Source organism: Palaemon carinicauda, chromosome 5 (assembly GCF_036898095.1).
Source record: "Palaemon carinicauda isolate YSFRI2023 chromosome 5, ASM3689809v2, whole genome shotgun sequence".
Lineage (NCBI taxonomy): Eukaryota > Metazoa > Arthropoda > Malacostraca > Decapoda > Palaemonidae > Palaemon > Palaemon carinicauda.
Window position 1 is genome coordinate 93,590,686 of NC_090729.1, and position 18,751 is coordinate 93,609,436.

The window sequence follows — 18,751 nt, forward strand, 5'->3', positions numbered from 1 at the left end:
GTTATCATTACTAAGTTTTTGTAATGTATTTGCTCAGTCATATAAATGTCAGTAACATAGATAAATTGTGAATTCCGATGAATGTAATGCAAAGCATACAAAATCTAATGAAGTGTGTTCTATTGTGATGTAGAAATTTATGGTGGAGAAAATGAAGTTTACGTGGAAGTTTAAAATGTTATTGTAAGATTACATGGCATTTAGAATGGAAGTGACATCATTTGAAATGAGACTCGATTCCAAGATTATATTTTATCTTGGTTGATACAGATTTCTTTCAGAGACTGTTTTTATTAAGTAAATAGGAATAATTCTAGTTACCTTCCACAATATTATAAAAATGTAAAATTCTATTAAGAAGATCCTTAATGAGATGCATTTTGGGAACGAGGGTCTGGTACGGTATCATGTGACACAGTTATATAATACGAACTAAAAGGGGGTATATAAGCACATGGGCAGTGCAAAAAGATGCACTTCCAGGTCAAGATACAAAGGAGGCAGACACTTTTGGTCAGCCTACATGAAGATACGTCTAACAAGGATAACTTTCCATTCTGTTCCTGAAAGTGAAAATCCTCTATCCTGTTATCTCTGATGTCAATAATTACTATAAGTGTTAAGTCTAGTACCATTTAAGTGTTAAGTCTCTACATATCTATGCTTTTGACACTTAGTCTATTACTGTAAGTGTTTAAGTCTATTACAATTTTTAGCTTGAATTATTGATGATTGCAAGTGTTGAATAACCTGTAAAATTATGTTTTTGTTACTCGGCCTATTACGAAGCCTAATCCTTTCACATAGCCTGCTGTTAATTTCCTGTTAAGTATTAATCTGTTGAATGAAACCAATTGTATAATATAGACCAGTGCTCTTGTCTGAAAGCAGAACCTAAGCATCTTTTGTATTTCACTAATAGTGCATGGGCCAGAGGCCATTTTTTTTTGTCGACTGGTACCAATCAAGAGGTACAAAACAAGACAAATTTTTGCTAAAAGCTGAAGATGTCTACTTTCCAGAACTGTTTACTGGACATCTGTATCTTGTAGCTTTCTATGTGAAATTTGCAATCAAAGAGGACCACCATGTACTGAAAATATTTTAGTTTGTGGGCTTTTCTGGAAATGATGCTAAATTACAATAACACCTATTAATATGATTGAAGAATTCATATGAAGCACTATGACTTTTGAGTCACCTTGACCTTTGCTATAATATAAAAACAAACTTTCTTTCTAAAATAGACTATTTGTGTCATTGAAGATGTCCATGGATCGTATGTTTGAATTTTGTATTTTTCTGCAGTTCACATTATTGTTGTTCAATATTAATCTTGTTGTATGTAATAGTATAGGCCTTTCAATAGAGAGTTTGTAACAATTGATTATTAGAAAATGGAAAAATCTATTTTTGGGTGAGATAGCCATGTCGCCCTGATGGAAGGTTCCTATAAGTAGCTTCCTAAGGAATATTTGACTACAGTGATATTCCCAGATAATTTACCTTTAGGTCTCCAGAATTCTAACTCCTGGCGCGAATATCCTTAAAATTTCTCTTAAGGATATCGCATAAATCAGGAGACGTATATCTTGATACGACACATAGCAATCTTCACCCAGAATAGTGTTTTCGCCTCGAAGGGGAAGAGTGGCAAAAATAGAAGGGGAGACGTTATCAAGGTTACCCTTTCTCCCATACTACTATTGTGTATCTAGATGGCGCCATATCCAAGGTGGGGGTTTTTCCTAGTAGCATTGAGCATGGTGCTACAGATATAGAAGTTTTATGAGGGATCCTGCCAGGCCCTTTTCTATAGAAAAGGAGGGTGGGTCCATCAGGACGACATGGCTATCTCACCCAAAAATAGATTTTTCACTTCGCTCAAAATCCATTTTTTGGGCTCAAGCCATGTCGTCCTGATGGAAGTTTACCAGAGAATTACTAGAAAGAACTGTATCAGTGGATTTTCATAGGTGCCTTAACGTTGGGACAATTTTTCTATGGTCATCTGAACCATTGAGACAAATGACGTTACCGTTATCCGTCATTACCACTAATCATAGACAATGTTAGTGCTTCCTGCCCCCTGCAGGGAAGAGTCATACTAGACAGTAGAAAAGGGGCCTCAAGGTTAGCATATATTGTATGAACAAACATAAGTATCCACTAGATATACAAAAGGTCTCACGGTTTGTATATATTGTCGGAACAATTAAGTGTCAACTATATCCATTATTTGTAGGCATACAATAATATGAGGTTTACTTAAATAAATAAGTAAGAGAACTCTGGCATATTTAATGTGCTAATTGCGGGGCAAAATAAAGGACGCAATTACACTCTAATGGACATTTGATTCGAATAAATGACTAAATGAAATAACGAGTGTCACAAATGTAACATGTTAAAGGAATTATACGTGCAACGTATACAGAAAATATTTTTCTTCCTGAAAGGGAAGAAATGATGAGTGCCACTCTAAAACTGAAAATTTTGATAAATTTTCCCGATATAAATTCTATAAATGTTGTATACTATCAACACTGTGTAATAAGTACACACGACACAAGTGTTATCTGTATAATTCCACACCTGAGATTTTGAACAGTCTTAGTGTCACCATGGTGACACTCACTTATAAGGTATCGTACTGGAAGTGTCAACACCTTTTCACCCTAATTGATAGTCCCAATCAATTCACTGTTCATCGCAGCACTAGATGACAGGTTTTAATACACTACCTGCCGCCACCACATAATGCTTCAGTTCGTGGACTTGCTTAGCGTAGTGTTTGTAGAACACCCTGGATGATTTCCATCCCGTATATGAGCGAAGACGCTCAAAGTCCATATACTGAAAAAAGTTCAGCGATGAAGCTATTTTCCTCGGATCATGACCTGCGGGTGTAGTGTCAGGATGCGCTCTGCGAATGAAGTAGGTGAGCTTCGCCCTCAGTTGTTTTAGGGACAAGTTTGATCCTGAGGTTTCTCCTATAAAGAGCTATCCTCCCCTGAAGTCTGAAGTTCTACGAAGATAGACCTTTAGACACTCTACTGGACACAGAGAGACATCTTCCTTCAGATGGCAGATTCTCCAGTGACCCCATCTTTTAGTGGGTAGCTCGTTCTTGGCGTGAAAAGCTGGATTAGGAAAGAGATTCAGTTCTCCCACTTCTGTGAACTGAATGTGGCCCTCATTTCTTGATAGGGCTATTTTACTACTTCTAGCCGCTGAGGCTATAGCGAAAAGGAAAATAACCTTCTGGGTTAGATCCTTGAGAGAACAATCTTCATTGTTCACAGATGAAGCATAATGTAGGACCTTGTCCAAAGACCATGAAATGGGCTACGGAGGAGCTGCAGGCCTAAGTCTAGCGCATGACTTCCGGATCTTGTTAAAGATTTCGTTCGTCAGATCCACTTGAAAGGCGTATAGAAGAGGTCTAGTCAGGGCAGAATTACACGTAGTTATCGTGTTGGCTGCCAGACCTTGATTATGAAGGTGGATTAAGAAGGACAGACAGAAGTCTATTGAAATCTCTTTCGGTCCTTTTGCTTTAACAAAAGCAACCCACTTTTTCCAAGACGATTCATATTGTCTTCTAGATGACTTAGACTCGTATTCTTCTAAGAAGTCTATACTGCCTTTTGAGATCCCAAATCTTTTCTTACCGGCTAAGGCGAGAAAATCGTGAAATGAAGGTTTGGGTTCTCTGTGATGAATCGAAGACAGTTGACTTCTAAACCCATTGAGATAGTGCTGGGTTCGGTAAAAGGGCCAGCCTCAGCCTCAGTTCCATCACTAGAGGGAACCAGTTGCTCTTGGGCCACTTGGGAGCCACTAGAGCTGCCGTTCCTTGGAAGGATCTCAGCATGTTGAAGACCTTCAGAAAGGAGATTGGATGGAAGGAACAGGAAGTTCCGGGTCCATCCATTCCAAACTAGGGATATGGCTTCCGTTATCTCCTCTAGAGGGTCCTTGTATGGGGCTACACATCGAGGTAGTTTCTTGATGACGCTCGTCACGAAGAGGTCGATCTGCAGTTCTGGGACTTGTTCCAAGATGGAAGAGAATGAGTCTGCATCTGTGGACCATTCTGACTCTATCGTCTTGAGCCTGAGTAGAGAATTCGCTGTCACACTGCGGATCCATTGCAAGTAAACTGCTGGTAGGTGCCATCTCTTTAGGCAAGGGATGGCTAATATCGCGTGGATTATATGGGACGATCTCAAGCCTTGTCAGTTCAGACATCTCACTATCACTTCACTGTCCAAGATCAGACTGATGAGGACTGATCTGCGAGGGTAGAATTTTTCCAACGTCAAAAGGACTGCCGTGGCTTTCAAAATGTTGATGAGAAAGGCCTTGAACCGAGATGACCAAGTCCCTTGAACTTTCCTTTGATGGGAGTGAAATCCCCATTCTTCCATCGGGCCATCAATGTGGATGGATATGGATGGTAGAGGTGGTTGCAAGGGCACGGTCCTCATTAGGCTCTTGGCCTTCAACCATGGGTTGAGAAGTGATCGAAGTAAGGCCGATATCGGTCATTTTAGATCTCTTCGAGCGTTTGATGCGTATCTTCTCCAGACTCCTGACGCCTCTTTCAGCTGTGCTTTTAGCACTGGGTCTGTCACTGCTGCGCACTGGAGAGAGCTCAGTACTCTTTTCTGTTAGCGTCTTGAAATCCTGTTGGATTACAGTAGTCTCTTAACCGACCCTGCGATCTCCTTCCTCTTCCCTGAGGGAATGAAGAGACAATGTGACCTCTGGTTCCAATGGTTTTCCAGCAATTGAAACCTTTGAGATGGAGAGAGTTGAGACTTCTTGAAGTTGATTTTGCATCCCAGATGTTCCAGGAACTGGGTTACTTATTTGGATGCTTGCAGACCACATGTTTCGGGTGCTGCCCGCACCAGCCAGTCTTCCAGGTACTCTGCTACCTGAACAGTTTCTAGGCGTAGTTGTTGCACGACTGCGTCTGCGAGTTTCGTGAAGATACTTGGGACTATGTTTAGTCCGAAGAGTATGGCTCTTAGAACATACTTTGTCTTCCGTAGCTTGAATCCTAGGTAGGAGGAGAGGGGGCGACTGACTAGAAGGTGCCAATACGCATCTATCAGGTCTATCTAGACTGTGAGTGCCCCTTTCTGTAGCAGGGTCCTTATGTGTTGAAGGATTAACATCCTGAACTTGCTGTTTCTAATGAAATTGCTGAGTGGTGACAAGTTCAGAATGACTGAGTTTTTCTGAGTCCTTCTTGGGAACACAAAACAGCCTTCCCTGGAATTCGATGGACTCTAGTCCTATCTTTATTAGGCCGTGGGCCCAAAGATCGAAGGTCCAACGATCCTGAAATTGTTGGAGCCTCCCTCCAACCGGAAGCGTCTCCTTGCTTCGATTGATCAGAGGGTTTACCTCCTCGACTGCCTACCTGGGGCACCGCGGTCATAGAAACTGTGGGATGTTGTTGAGCAGGCCAAGGGAAAAGTCTAGACTTCTTCGTCTTCCTTTTAGGTTGGGGACCCACATCCAGGGAAGACTTCCTCTTTGAAGAGATGCCCATTTCTGGAGAAGACTCCTATTTTCCGTGATGGCTTTCTCGACTACCTGTTTGACTACTTCGTTTGGAAAGAGGTCTTTACCCCAGATGTTAGAAGATATCAGCTTCCTGGGTTCATGTTTCACTGTTGCAGCAGCAAACACGAACTCTCTACAGGCTCTCCTAGCCTTCATGAAAGCATACAGGTCCTTTACTAGGGTGGTCCTATGCCTTTTGGCCAGGACCATGAGCATGGCTGGGGTACTTCATTGGCCTGCACACATCTCTATGCAGTTTGGTAGGGATAAAGAGGCCGCAAGTCTCTGCTTCGTCTCTTGTTCCTTGCACAAGAGAAAGTCAGAAAGTTTAGGGAGATTCTTGCTAAACTGTCGACCAGCGATGTCTGCATCCAGTTTCCCTACTGAGAATGTTAAGTGGACTTCCTTCCTTTCCTTCTCCTGCATGGGCAAGGCTAACGATATAGGCCTGCACTCCTCTAGTGCCGGGCATGGATCGCCTGCCTCCACTGCCTTGGGAACAGATTTAAATGCCTTCAACATAAAGGGGAAGGCCACTGAAGCAGGAGCAAGAAAGGTAGGGTGTTTTTTGCTCCTCAAGGCGGACACTTTCGACACCGAATAGCCCGCCTTTCTCAGGCTACTTGACAAGAGAGCCTGTGCCTTATCGTGGTTGAAACCCATGACCTCCATTGGTTCCGTGTCCTCTTTTGGCATTGGTTCATGCTTCAGTCGAATGAAGCAATCAGGGTAATCGTTAAAGCTTGGCCAAAACTGGATGTTGTCTAATGGGACAGCTCCCATCTTCTCTGAGACGTAAAGTTTGCCGTTGAAAATCGGCATAAACTCCGCATACCTCCAAGGATTGGTTTTGGAGCAGGTCGGGAGGTCCTGGCCTCTGGGTCACTTGTATGACCCTCGGGAAGCGAAAGGTGGAGCTTCACGGAGCTCTCTAATGAATTTTGCTTCCTTTGTTTCGTCTCATTTGCGAATGTTCTCTATTAAATCCGTAAGACGGGCCAGTGCCTGGCTCATATTATACAATGAAGGGGTAGAAGGTGAAGACGTCGAGGGTAACAGCTCCGGTGCCGGCACAGACGGAAGGAACTCCGACTCGACATCATCATCTTCTTTCAGAGGTAGAGAATACTCCTCCTCGGGATGATCCTTTAAAAGATCCTTTTCAGTGTCCTTAGACACTTCCGACATCCTTACTTCCTGGTGGATGTCCATACTTTGCAACGCCTCCCTGACATCCGTCTCGATGGCAATCTGGATGCCGGAAGGAGTGAATCGTGCTTGGGGCACAACCATTTCACTGCCCGCTTTTGGGAACAGTAAGCTATGCATCCTATCGTTAGGTAGGTATGGTCCTGGAGAGTTCTTCTGGAACCCTCTTACCCACTTGCACATCCCTCGACTCCGTTGACTTGGGGTCGTCGAAACCTTCGGTCACCAAGGTCCGGCAGATATTGTAGACCTGGGGTTCCCAATATTGCAGGGATTCGGTAATAATTGTGCCGGGGGCATGAGACCTGCACTCTTTATGACCGTAGAAATACTTACTCCTAAGATTGCAGAAGATCGCATCACATTTCATCTGGGGTTCCTCCTGTAAAGAAAGGAAAATAAAATGAGTATACAATTGTTTATCTCACATGATAAACAGATATGCAATTACTCATATTTAAATCATTATAGCTTAGGATAGTAAGCTAGAAAGAAATAAGGAAAGACACATACTTGTGTATCCCTCCCAGCCAATTGCTGTGACCTCCCCCGAATATTAAAGATAAAGAGTTTCCTTTATCAGGGCAACTCAAAAGAGAAGGGTTCTAACCTCTAGGGATAGAAAAGTGTACACTGCCACTGACCCTTCTATTTATTTAATATTGTGGGGTAAGTATTAACTGATTCCAAATCAGAGTATTGAAGGAATTCTATTCTTCCAATATAGGGTTGGTCTCAGCAAAAGACTGTACACGGGTACACAAGGTATGTTGGAAATTAACTACTGTATGATAAATACTATAGTTTTCTGTTTGCAGTATATACCATATTGCAAATATACTGGCTACTGTATCATCATATACCATAGTTCAGCCGGTGTGTTGCCAGCATGGCTAGCACCTGGCGGCACAGTCTGGCCGGCATGTCGCCGGCTGGACTAGAGAATAGAAAAGACACATACTTGTGTATCCCTCCCAGCCAATTGCTGTGATCACCCCTTCCAATATTAAGACTTTAGAGTTTCCCAATCAAGGAAAACTCAAAAGAGAAGGGTTCTAACCTCTAAGGATAGAAAAGTCTACTACTACTGATCCTTCTAAACTATTAATATTGTTGGGTAAATATAAACTAATTTCTAATCAGAGTATTGAAGGAATTCTATTCTTTCAATATAGGATTGGTCTCAGCAAAAGACTGTGCAAGGATACACAAAATATGTTAAAAAATAGCTACTGTATAATATATACGATAGTTTTCTATTTGCAGTATATACTATACTGCAAATATACTGGCTACTGTAAAATCATATACTGTAGTTCAGCCGGCATGTTGCCGGCAGGGCTAGTACCTTGCGGCACCGGCCCAGCCGACATGTTGCCGGGGTTAGTACCTGGCGGCACTAGCTGACAGAGAGAGAAAAAGCATGGAGTGAAGGGCTGCCATATTAAAATGCATGTTTAAACAAAATAAGGATGTAGGTATATAATCTTCCTGCCTTCCTCCGGAAAGAAGGTTCAAATAGAAGGGTAGAATGCATCATTCAGGCTTCCATCCAGCATCAAGATCCATTGCTGGCATTGCCAGTCTCAGGACTGTGGATGGCAGTCCAAGGGAGGACTGAAGAACCTTCGGCGGCAGAAGGGTATCTTACCGGCAGCCGTCAGAGCCGGCACAACCTTCCCGGATCCTTGTGTCCATAAGGGAAAGACTGAGTGACTAAACAGCTGCTTATGTAGGGGCCACCCACCCGGCAAGCAGTGAGATTGCAGGATGACAGCCACAGGATTGCGATGGTTAAGTCATCGCTAAAGGACAGAGAGGGAATGGAAAAGAGTCCTGTATCAAGTGTAAAAGAGGGCGGCAATCGCCACTTCCACACAAGAGTGAAACAATGTTTCAGTATCGGCGCCATCCAAGGCGGCAGAAGAATAACTATTCTTCAGCCTAGGGTCTGCCGAATCTATCAAGTGTAGAAGGCGGCGGCAGGATTGTCGCCGCCTGCACACCAGAGAGAAACAATGTTTCAGTATCGGCGACATTCTAGGCGGCAGAAGAATACTATTCTTCAGCCTAGGGTCTGCCAACACAGGACTAGTCTTCTAGAACACAGGGGAGAAGGTGGCGGCATCATACTACCACTTCAGGTGCGGCCTAGGGAGGCTTAGCCTCCTATGCCGGCAGCTATAAGCCGGCAGGGGAGTGACTACTCACCTTGCAGCTCTGCCACCGGCAGAAAGACTGAATACTCTGAGGTTCTTTCAAAAACCAAAGCCGGGACCTCACCGGCAAAGGTGGGAGACAGATAACCCTAGCCTAGTCCAGCCAGAGTGCACTAGACTATGGCAAGACCAGATAGGGTTGCCGCCTGCAGCGGCACTTAGAGAGAAGGAGGGATTACCCTTAAATCTCCACAGGAGACAAGTATCGAGTTATATAATTCTAGGAGATGTACTATCTCCCGTTGCATTAATAAAACGATACACGAGGGTAAACGGGGATAATGTCTGAAAGTATACTACAGCGCCTAGGCTAGGAAGCCTACCGCAGATGAGATCTCGGTTACCTAAATCGCTGAAACTCTAACGTATACAATCGACAAAGAAAGAGGAAATTATGCATAAAATAAATATCTTTACTAGTATAATTGTGCCTATATAGCTTTCATAATTTATTAATGCTATTATAACCGGGAAAGTCGTTCTGCTAACTAAATAACACATGCATAGCAAACGTCAGCGCACATGGCGCCTCCGGTGACAGGCCTAGCTCCTAAACACAATAAATTACTCTAATTTCACTGTGAAACAGGAGCTAAAAATTATACACTGTAAAGAATCAATACTCAACTTTCCAGAGGCGAAAGAAGCTGGAGACTGCATAATAAATCCTCACAAAAGCGATCAAAACGTAAGATCAACAGGGAACACCACCTTGCGAAATCGCTACCAAAATAGGAATAACCGCCATCTTGGATATGGCGCCATCTAGATGTTCAATGGTAGTATGGGAGAAAGGGTAACCTTGATAACGGCTCCCCTTCTATTTTTGCCACTCTTCCCCATCGACGCAAAAACCCTATTCGGGGTGAAGATTGCTATGTATCGTATCAAGATATACGTCCCCTGATTTATGCGATACCCCTAAGAGAAATTTTAAGGATATTCGCGCCAGGAGTTAGAATTCTGGAGACCTAAAGATAAATTCTCTGGGAATATCACTGTAGTCAAACATTCCTTAGAAAGCTACTTATAGGAACCTTCCATCAGGACGACATGGCTTGAGCCCAAAAAGTTATTATCTTTTATTCCCAGTATTACATACATAATTTGTATTTTGATTTCAGAACGAGTCATCCTTGTTAAGATTGTCATAGAATTCCGTAGATGTGTCCTTTTTTTCATGTTTGTACAGGTTTGCAGCTTACACTTTTCTGTGCATGAGAGTCCACTGACGAGGCACTGACACTTTGGAAGCTGACAGAATTTCACACATTTTTTATTATCATTAATTATTATTATTATTATTATTATTATTATTATTATTATTATTATTAATTATTATTATTATTATTATTATTACTTCCTAAACTAAACTACAACTCTAGTTGGAAAAAAGAATGCTATAAGCCCAGGGGTCCAAAAAGTGGAAAACAGCCCAGTGAGGAAAGGAAACAAGGAAAAATGAAATATTTCAAGAAGAGCCGAAACAAAAATTTCCTATATAAACTATAAAATTCTTAACAAAACAAGAGGAAGACACATTAGATAGAATATTGTTGTTCCCGAGTGTACCCTCAAGCAAGAGAATTCTAACCCAAGACAGAGGAAGACCATGGTACGGAGGCTATGGCACTACCTAAGACTAGAGAATAATGGTTTGATTTTGGAGTGTCCTTCTCCTAGAAGAGCTGCTTACTATAGCTAAAGAGTTTTTTCTACCCTTACCAAGAGGAAAGTGGCCACTGAACAATTATAGTGCAGTAGTTAACCCCTTGACTGTAGAAGATTTATTAGGTAATCTCAGTGTTGTCAGGAGTATGAGGTCAGAGGAGAATCTGTAAAGAATGGGCCAGACTATTCAGTGTATGTGTAGGCAAAGGGAAAGTGAACCGTAACCAGAGAGAAGGATCCAATGTAGTACTGTCTAGCCAGTCAAAGCACCCCATAACTCTCTCGTGGTAGTATCTTAATGGGTGGCTGGTGCCCTGGCCAACCTACTACCTACAAGATGAACTCTGAAATGACTCAAGGTGCAGGAAAGCCTGTTAACCATCGTACTTAAAGCTTACCACTGACTTGTGTGCACCAACCACGGCCCTCTTGTGGATGTGGTACATATGGAAAAGGAACTAAACTGCGTCGCCAGACGGCACTCTGGTAGTTGGCTCTGAGCGAGTGTTGTCGAAGGCTGTACTCGCAAGATGTTTATCGACCTGAATCTACTAATCCTTTCTTTGCTCATCAGAACTGGTAGCGAATTTATTTGTACAAATTATGTTTATTCGGGCTGCATATAGATTGCATGCAAATTCCTGGAGGGCATCAAATAACTTGTCAGTCACATGCCAATGTTCACCAAGTGCAGTGAATGCTTTCTAGAAATTCTGGTTCTGTTGCAGGATTTTAAATCCTTTGGGTTTTCCTTGACCAGCAAAAGCACTGATTGAGACCTATTAAGGCATTACACATATCAAAACCACGGCTTGAAGCAAGTTTGTTGATACTAATCAGTCTTCATCAGTTTTTTGTCTCACATCTCATGTGCATTTGGCAACCAACAATTCTGCATAAGGCAAGGGAGATGATCATGACATATGTGTCCTCTGCAATCAGTAAGGTTGACTTGCTTCCAGACTCAGCTGCGTGGTGAGCATATAATAACAAGCGTGTGTCAGCTTCTTCATGCATGCATTTCAATTCATCAAATTCTGACACTGCATTAGATGTAATCTTGAAGCATCATTCTCCGGAAGTTACAAAAATCACCTTTTCTTGAAGTTGGTCCCGTCTTTCTCTTGCCAATTGGTTGCAAAGAAGTGGGTCAATTTGGCTTTGCTCTCGGGGCAGGCAAGTAGGTAGCGCCAATTTCGAATTTTGTGGCCAGGAATGATTTGCGAGAATGATATTCCTCTGTCAGTCCCTCTTTCTGTTCTTTCAGTTGTTTTGATCGACGTAGCATCGTATTTGTTAAACACTACATTGATTCAAGAACTTGATGCTGATGTTTACAGTACAGTTTTGAAAAGGCATTCAGACAACTCTGAGAATGTAATGTCTACTTGCATTTTGTGTACAATCCCCCATGCCATTGATGATCGCAGCTGAAGGTAAGTCAATGCGTTCATTTGATAAAGTCACTCGTGCTACAAGATTACATGCCAATACTAGCTTGTTGGTATTTTTTGCAGAGCCATCCCAATTCCCCAACGATCACGGTAAAGGTCCGAGAGGATGCTGGAGAACTTCTTCCATGTCCATTTTCCGGCAACTTGCTATCAACAACCTTTGAGAGAACAGTTGGTAATCAGCTTTCAAGACAGTTTCTTTGTTTCCCGATTTAGCTTTCACTTTTTTTTTCAAACTGTCATATCACTTCAGTTGCAACTTTTTGAAAAGGTTATAGAAGGCAGTGCCTCTTTTGAGTCTTCAATCAAAAAACTTCTGGTATGCCTTCTCTCCCTGATTTTGAGCTGTGAGGAGATCACTTACAACACTTTTGGGTGCTCTGATACCAGATGATATGCTCATCAGTTCATCGGGAGGCAGTTCGAAAGGGTTGATCCAGTTAACTATCCAGCACGCCAATTACAGACTTGACATCACATTCATCCTTCTGAATGTGAGATACTACTAGGTATGCATGGCTAAGACCATGATCTTTGAGTTCAACCAAAGCACACAATTGTCGTATGCATGTGCTTCGATGCTCTGAGGTCAGGTAGTACTTTGATACTGCTGTTGGCTTCAAGCTAAAACCTCTTGTCCTAACAAGTTTCTGCATGTCACGATTGACAGTCTCTTCAACTGTTTGGTCGACTGGGACATGTCCAAATGTTTTGTCCCACTGAGCTGAACGGAGAATCTGCCTTCCAAAAAGTGTTGGTAACTCACAGGATGATCTTCCTCAAGTTTCATCATTTGAGCATGGCATATCGATAGGCAGCGGATATAACTTTGCTTGTCATAAGCAAAACACTAAGGAATCATGCCGCGTATTCAATGGAGGTGCAGTACCCAGTTGCCTTCCCTGAAGGCACGAATGAGAGCCAGCAGAAGTTCCAGAAGATCCAGATAGGACATCAGGAATGATGCTAGTGGTCCACGGGTGTTTCGAAGTTCATCTTGATATTCTGCAAAATGGATAACAATTTGCTTTGCGGATGTGTCGTTCATGAGTACAAACAATGTTTGGTTGTTGGTTTGGGCATATACTTCAGAAGTAAGGTTTATCAGGCCTCAAAGTGCTGGCAAGTCGTTTGTGTGATTTTCTTCTATCCACTCTTGAAAACCTTTCACATTAGGCACATCAATGCTTCATAAATGATCTTGTGGAGTCGAACACCACAGTTGTACTGTCTACCTTCAGTCACACTGTTAATTGACTCTTCTGCAATGACTCCAGTTTCGACTGCTAAATTTCGAAGTTCAGCTTCTCCAAACCACTTACCCAGAATGGACAGGAGATTGCAGATTGTGTGAAAGGTTCCCATTCGCAAGATCATGTTCTAGAAGGCTTCCTGATTCTGCCAGATGACATCCGTTGCTTTGGAGTACAAGGATATATTGAAAATGCAGGTGAGTTCTGGAAGATTGAGTGCAGTCATTATCTTCTTTGTCTCTTCAAGTATTTGGTGCACAGTGGACATCTGAGTTGCTTGGGAATTGATTGTTGGCAAGTACCTAACTGCGTCGGGCTTTATGTCCACATGGTCACTTGTCAGAATGTAAAAGCCTGCCCATGAGCTCGTTTGTTGGTTTGTCGGATTACTCATCCGCACTAACAACCATGAAAGGTTTTAGTTCTTGGCTAAAGCTACCTTCTGTGCATCCACAGGATGATCTGGCTATCTCACCCAAAAATAGATTTTTCCCATGTCAGATTCCGCTTTTTTGGGCTCGAACCATGTCGTCCTGATGGAAGTGTTCTAGAGAATTATCATTCTCAGTTGTGACCACAAGAGTTTTAACCCTTTAAATTCCATAGATATAAGCATATTTCCTTTAGCATTGGTAACTATGGTACCAACTATGAGAGTAAGCAAAATGTTTGTACAAAGTAGGAGCCAAGGAAATCAATAGCACAGTCCCACTCACTGTGAAGACGAACTTTGTCCCCAGTAGATGAAAAGACCGAAGTCTATAAAAGGAGGCTTAAAAATTGAGGTATTCTTCTTTTATTCTATATGGTAGGTCCAATAAAAGGAAATTAAAAAAGGAACAGTACTCTTTCATTGTTTCCAAAAATTCATACATGTAACAGTACCAATGCAATATTATATACAGTGGATATATACAAAAAACCAAAGTTTTCGCACCCCAAAAATTATGTAACGAAGTAGGAAAATAGTAACACTCATGATATAAAAGAAAAATATCGCCTTTGACTCCTTACAATATTAAATAGTACATTGAATAGAAGAACATTATTCCCTTTGCACAATGTAGACTGAGAAGTCCCTACTATACAGTCCATGAGAGTCCATGCACAACACTTAAGCAGCTGGTTTAATCACACTACCAGCGGCCACTAAAAAGTCTTTAAAATTCTCTTCCACCTGACGTAAGTAATGTTTGAAGAATACTCTTGATTTCCATCCTATGCAAGCCTGTAAGTCTGCAAAGGACATAGATTGGAAAAAAATTAAGGAAGAGGCAACTTTTCTAGGGTCATGACCCAATGGAATACTTTCAGGGTAAGCCTTCTGATGGAATAGGTGAGTTTAGACCTTAGCTGTTTCAGAGAAAGGTTAGATCCTGCCGTCTCCCCTTTAAAAAGTTGACTGCCATTCAAGGCCCGACTCTTTAACATGTAGGCCTTAAGGCACTTCATGGGCAAAGAGAAGAGTCCTCCTGTAGTGGAACAATCTTCCAGGGCCCCCAGCGATTTGTGGGAAGTTTGTTTTTCGTCAAGAATGCAGGATTTCGGTAAAGATTCACCTCCCATGATTCCGAGAATTTAATGTGGCCATCATCCTTTGAAAGGGCCACGATCTCACTGGATTTAGCACCAGAAGCCATAGCAAGCAAAAAGATAGACTTTTAAGTTAGATCCCTCAGAGAGGTAGAGGCATTATCTATCGAAGAAACAGAGTGCAGGACTTTATCCAATGACCATGAAATAGCCTTGGCAGAAGCATTAGGTTTCAGTTTAGCACAAGTCTTCGGGATCTTATTGAACAGCTCGCTATCGAGTTCAATATCAAAAGAATAAGCAATTAGTCTAGTTAGTGCCAACTTACATGAGGCAATAGTTGTAGAGTCCAGAACTTGATCATGCAATGAGATAAACAAAATAAAGAAGTCCATAGAAATGGAAGAGGACTGATGACTTTTCACGGATGCAGCCCCTTTTTTTCCAGGAAGACAAATATTGTTGTTTTTTGGTGTTGGACTTGTAATCTTCTAGGATGTCAATTCTATCCTTTGCACCTCCGAACTCTCTTTGAGCCGCGAGAGTGAGAAAATCCCGAAATGAAGGGTTTCTGCTATCCAAGAAGAAGCGGAGAAAGACTTCGGCTGAACATCCTAAGACAGTACTGGAGATGGTAGAGGGACCTGGGGAGGTTTGAGTTCCAGAACAAGAGGATACCAATTGCTCTTGGGCCACTTGGGAGCCACTAGAGCTGCTGTTCCCTTGAAAGTCTTGTTGTTTGTTCAGGACTTTCATTAGGAGACTGAATAGTGGAAATAGGTAGATGTAAGACCACTGGTTCCAATCCAGAGACATCGCATCTGTTCCCGTTGCTTCAGGATCTAAGTTTGGTGCTATATACTGGGGATACTTTTTGTTCAAGCTCGTCGCAAGGAGATGGATTTGCAGTTCTGGGACTTGCTCTGGAATGAAACAGAATGATTTTTCTTCCAGAGCCCATTCTGTTTCCAGAGGTTTGGATCTTGACAGGGTGTCCGCCATCACATTGCGAACCCCTTCGAGTTGAACTGCTGAGAGATGTCAATTCCTCTGCTTTGCTAAAGTGAGCATTGCTAGGATCCCATGGATGATCTGAGGAGATTTGGAGCCCTGTCTGTTGACTCAGAGGACTATCATCCTGTTGTTGATGACTAATTTGATGAGTAATTTCGTCTTTAGGTTTCGTCTCTATAGAGTCAGAAACACGGCGATAGCTTCCACAATATTGATCTGAAATTTTTGAAATGTGATTGACCACTGACCCTGTACTTTTTTGGAAGGTGAGTGTCCCCACCAGCCTTGTTCTGAGGCATCCGTGTGAATAGTCACGGAAGGAGGAGGATACTGCAGAGGGACGTGTGCCGATAAACTCTTGGCAGTGGTCCATGGCTTGAGCTCCTTTCGCAGTAAGACCGAGGATTTGTGGTCAACATCTCTCTGAGCATTTGATGCTTTTCTTCTCGAGACTCTAATGGCATCTTTGATTCTTGCTTTTAAGATTGGGTCCATCACAGCAGCAAACTGCAGTGATCCCAAGCCTCTTTCATATTTCTGCCTCGTGAGTGCTCTGAACAAAGTAGGCACCTGACAGAGTTTGCGATTTCCTTTCTCTTGCCTTGCAGTGGAGAGAGGATGTGTGACTTTAGATTCCAGTGAAGTCCAAGCCACTGGAATTCCTGAGCTGAAGACAGCGTGGACTTCTCGAGGTTGATTTGAAAACCCAGAGACTGTAGGAATATAATGATTTCTTGGGCTGTCAGAAGACATTCTGACTTCGTTGCAGCTCAGACTAGCCAGTGGTCAGGGTACACCATCACCTGGAGGCCTCTGTTCCATAATTGTTGGACGATGGCCTCGACTAGCTTGTGAAAATCCTCGGAGCCATACTGAGCCCAAAGGGCATAGCTCTGAATATGTACTCCTTTCTTGCCAGTCTGAAACCAAGGTAAGGGGAGAAGAGTCAACCTCTTGGAAGATGTTAATAGGCATCTGTAAGATTTATGAAGACGGTGTAGGCCCCCTGGGGTAGAAGGGTCCGTATTTGCGAGATAGTCAGCATCTGGATCTTGTCTTTCGGAATGAATTTGTTTAGTGAGAACAAGTCCAGAATAGTTCAAAGAGTGTTTGAATCTTTCTTGGGCATGCAGAATAGCCGCCCTTGAAAGCTTATGGAATTTTTCGGAGAAGTTCCTGTACATAATACTCCAAAAATAGGGTTGTGGGTTGGAAGAACCTCTTGAACTGGGGTGGTTTCTGTATACATTTCCAGGCCCAGATATTGAATTGCCATCAATCCCTGAACAGGTGAAGTCATCCCCCTACTGGGAGCTCCTCGTTGTTGTGAAGGACCTGCGTCTTTAACTGCCTTGCCTCTACTTCCTCGGCTTCTACACTGACCGCCTTTTCCAGACCTTCCCCTCCCACTGGTGTCCTTCTTTTGAGCTCTGGCAGAGTGGAACATGGTGGTGGCTCTCTCATACACTGGGTTGAAAGCTGAAGACTGTGAAAAATACTGCTGGGAACAGTGTGTACAGTCTGAGGGATGGCGGCAAATGAAGCTGTCGCGACAGGAAAGGATTTCCTTCTCTTAAAGTGTCGTCTGGGCTTCTACCCTTGGATTGAGGTCCTTCACTGGGGGGGGGGGTAAGTTTCCGTTTAGAGGACATACCCCACTTCTCTACAAGGTTCTTATTCTCCTGAGCCACTTTGTCCATGACTTCCTTAACCAATTTCTTTGGGAAGAGGTCTTTCCCCCAGATATTGGAGTCGATCAGCTTTCTAGGTTTATGTCTGATCGTAGCAGCAGCTAGGACGTGTTCTCTACATGCTCTTCTTGCTAGGAAGAAAGAATGGAGATCTCTATGAAACATGGTTAGATGAGTCTTCGCCAAGACAGGGAAGAGATCAGATTTGGAATAGTTTCCAATAAGCATCTCTAGATAAGATTGGAAGGATAAAGAGAAAGATAGTCTCTCTTTAGCTTCTTATTCTTCCCTTAATAGGGATTCAGGAATTTTAGGCAGTTTCTCATTAAACTGCTTGCCTCCAATGTCTTTATCTAGTTTTCCAACAGCAAAAGTACGTTGGACAACCTCCCAACAGTCCGAATCATAAGGAAGGGCTAGGGAGACAAGTTTGCACTCCTCTAGCACTGGCAATGGTTTACCCCCTACTACTGCTTTCTTTACAGCCTTTAAGCTTTTAGTAGCGAAAGGGAAGACAGTATCCTTGGGGGCTACAAAGGTGGCCTGCTTCCTGCTAAAAGTAGAAAGTTGGGTATAAGAGAATTCGGCCGTCTCCAGATCCTTAACCAAAAGAGACTGAGCTATGGTCCAGAATGGTTGTTTCCTTAGAGATCATGTTATCCCAAATACACGCTTCTGAGTTAAGCCTTACATATCAGTAAGGATAACTATTGATCAATGGGAAGAATTCCAAGTCTGAGACTGGCTTGGAACCCAAACCCTCTCTAATGTGGAGGTACCCTTTACTTAAGGCCATATGCTCAGCATAATGCCAGGTGTTCTTAACTAAGCATTCTGGTAGATTCAAAGCTGGGGGAGCCTTAGAAACAGGTGCCTTTTGTAAAGATTCTATCCTCACCATGAAAGCTTTCATCGACGCCATAAATTCCACTTGACTAGGAAACAAAGGTTTGTCTATCGTAGGAACAGGTGTAGAGGTAAAAGCTGGGGCCTGAGCAGTATGGATGGGGGAACAAGCTAAAGAAGCACTGGGAACAGTACTCACCCAAGGTACATCCAATGACTCCACAGAGGCTTCCGTGGTCAGCAGGATCCTCTCCCTCACTGACGACACAGAAGAAGCT

The 18,751-nt window shown here is 42.7% G+C and overlaps 1 protein-coding gene across 2 annotated transcripts in view; it reads right to left on the reverse strand.

Annotated features, from left to right (window-relative positions):
- mst (misato mitochondrial distribution and morphology regulator) overlaps positions 1-18,751 on the reverse strand; it is a 963,151-nt gene that overhangs the window by 481,653 nt on the left and 462,747 nt on the right. The window lies entirely within an intron of this gene.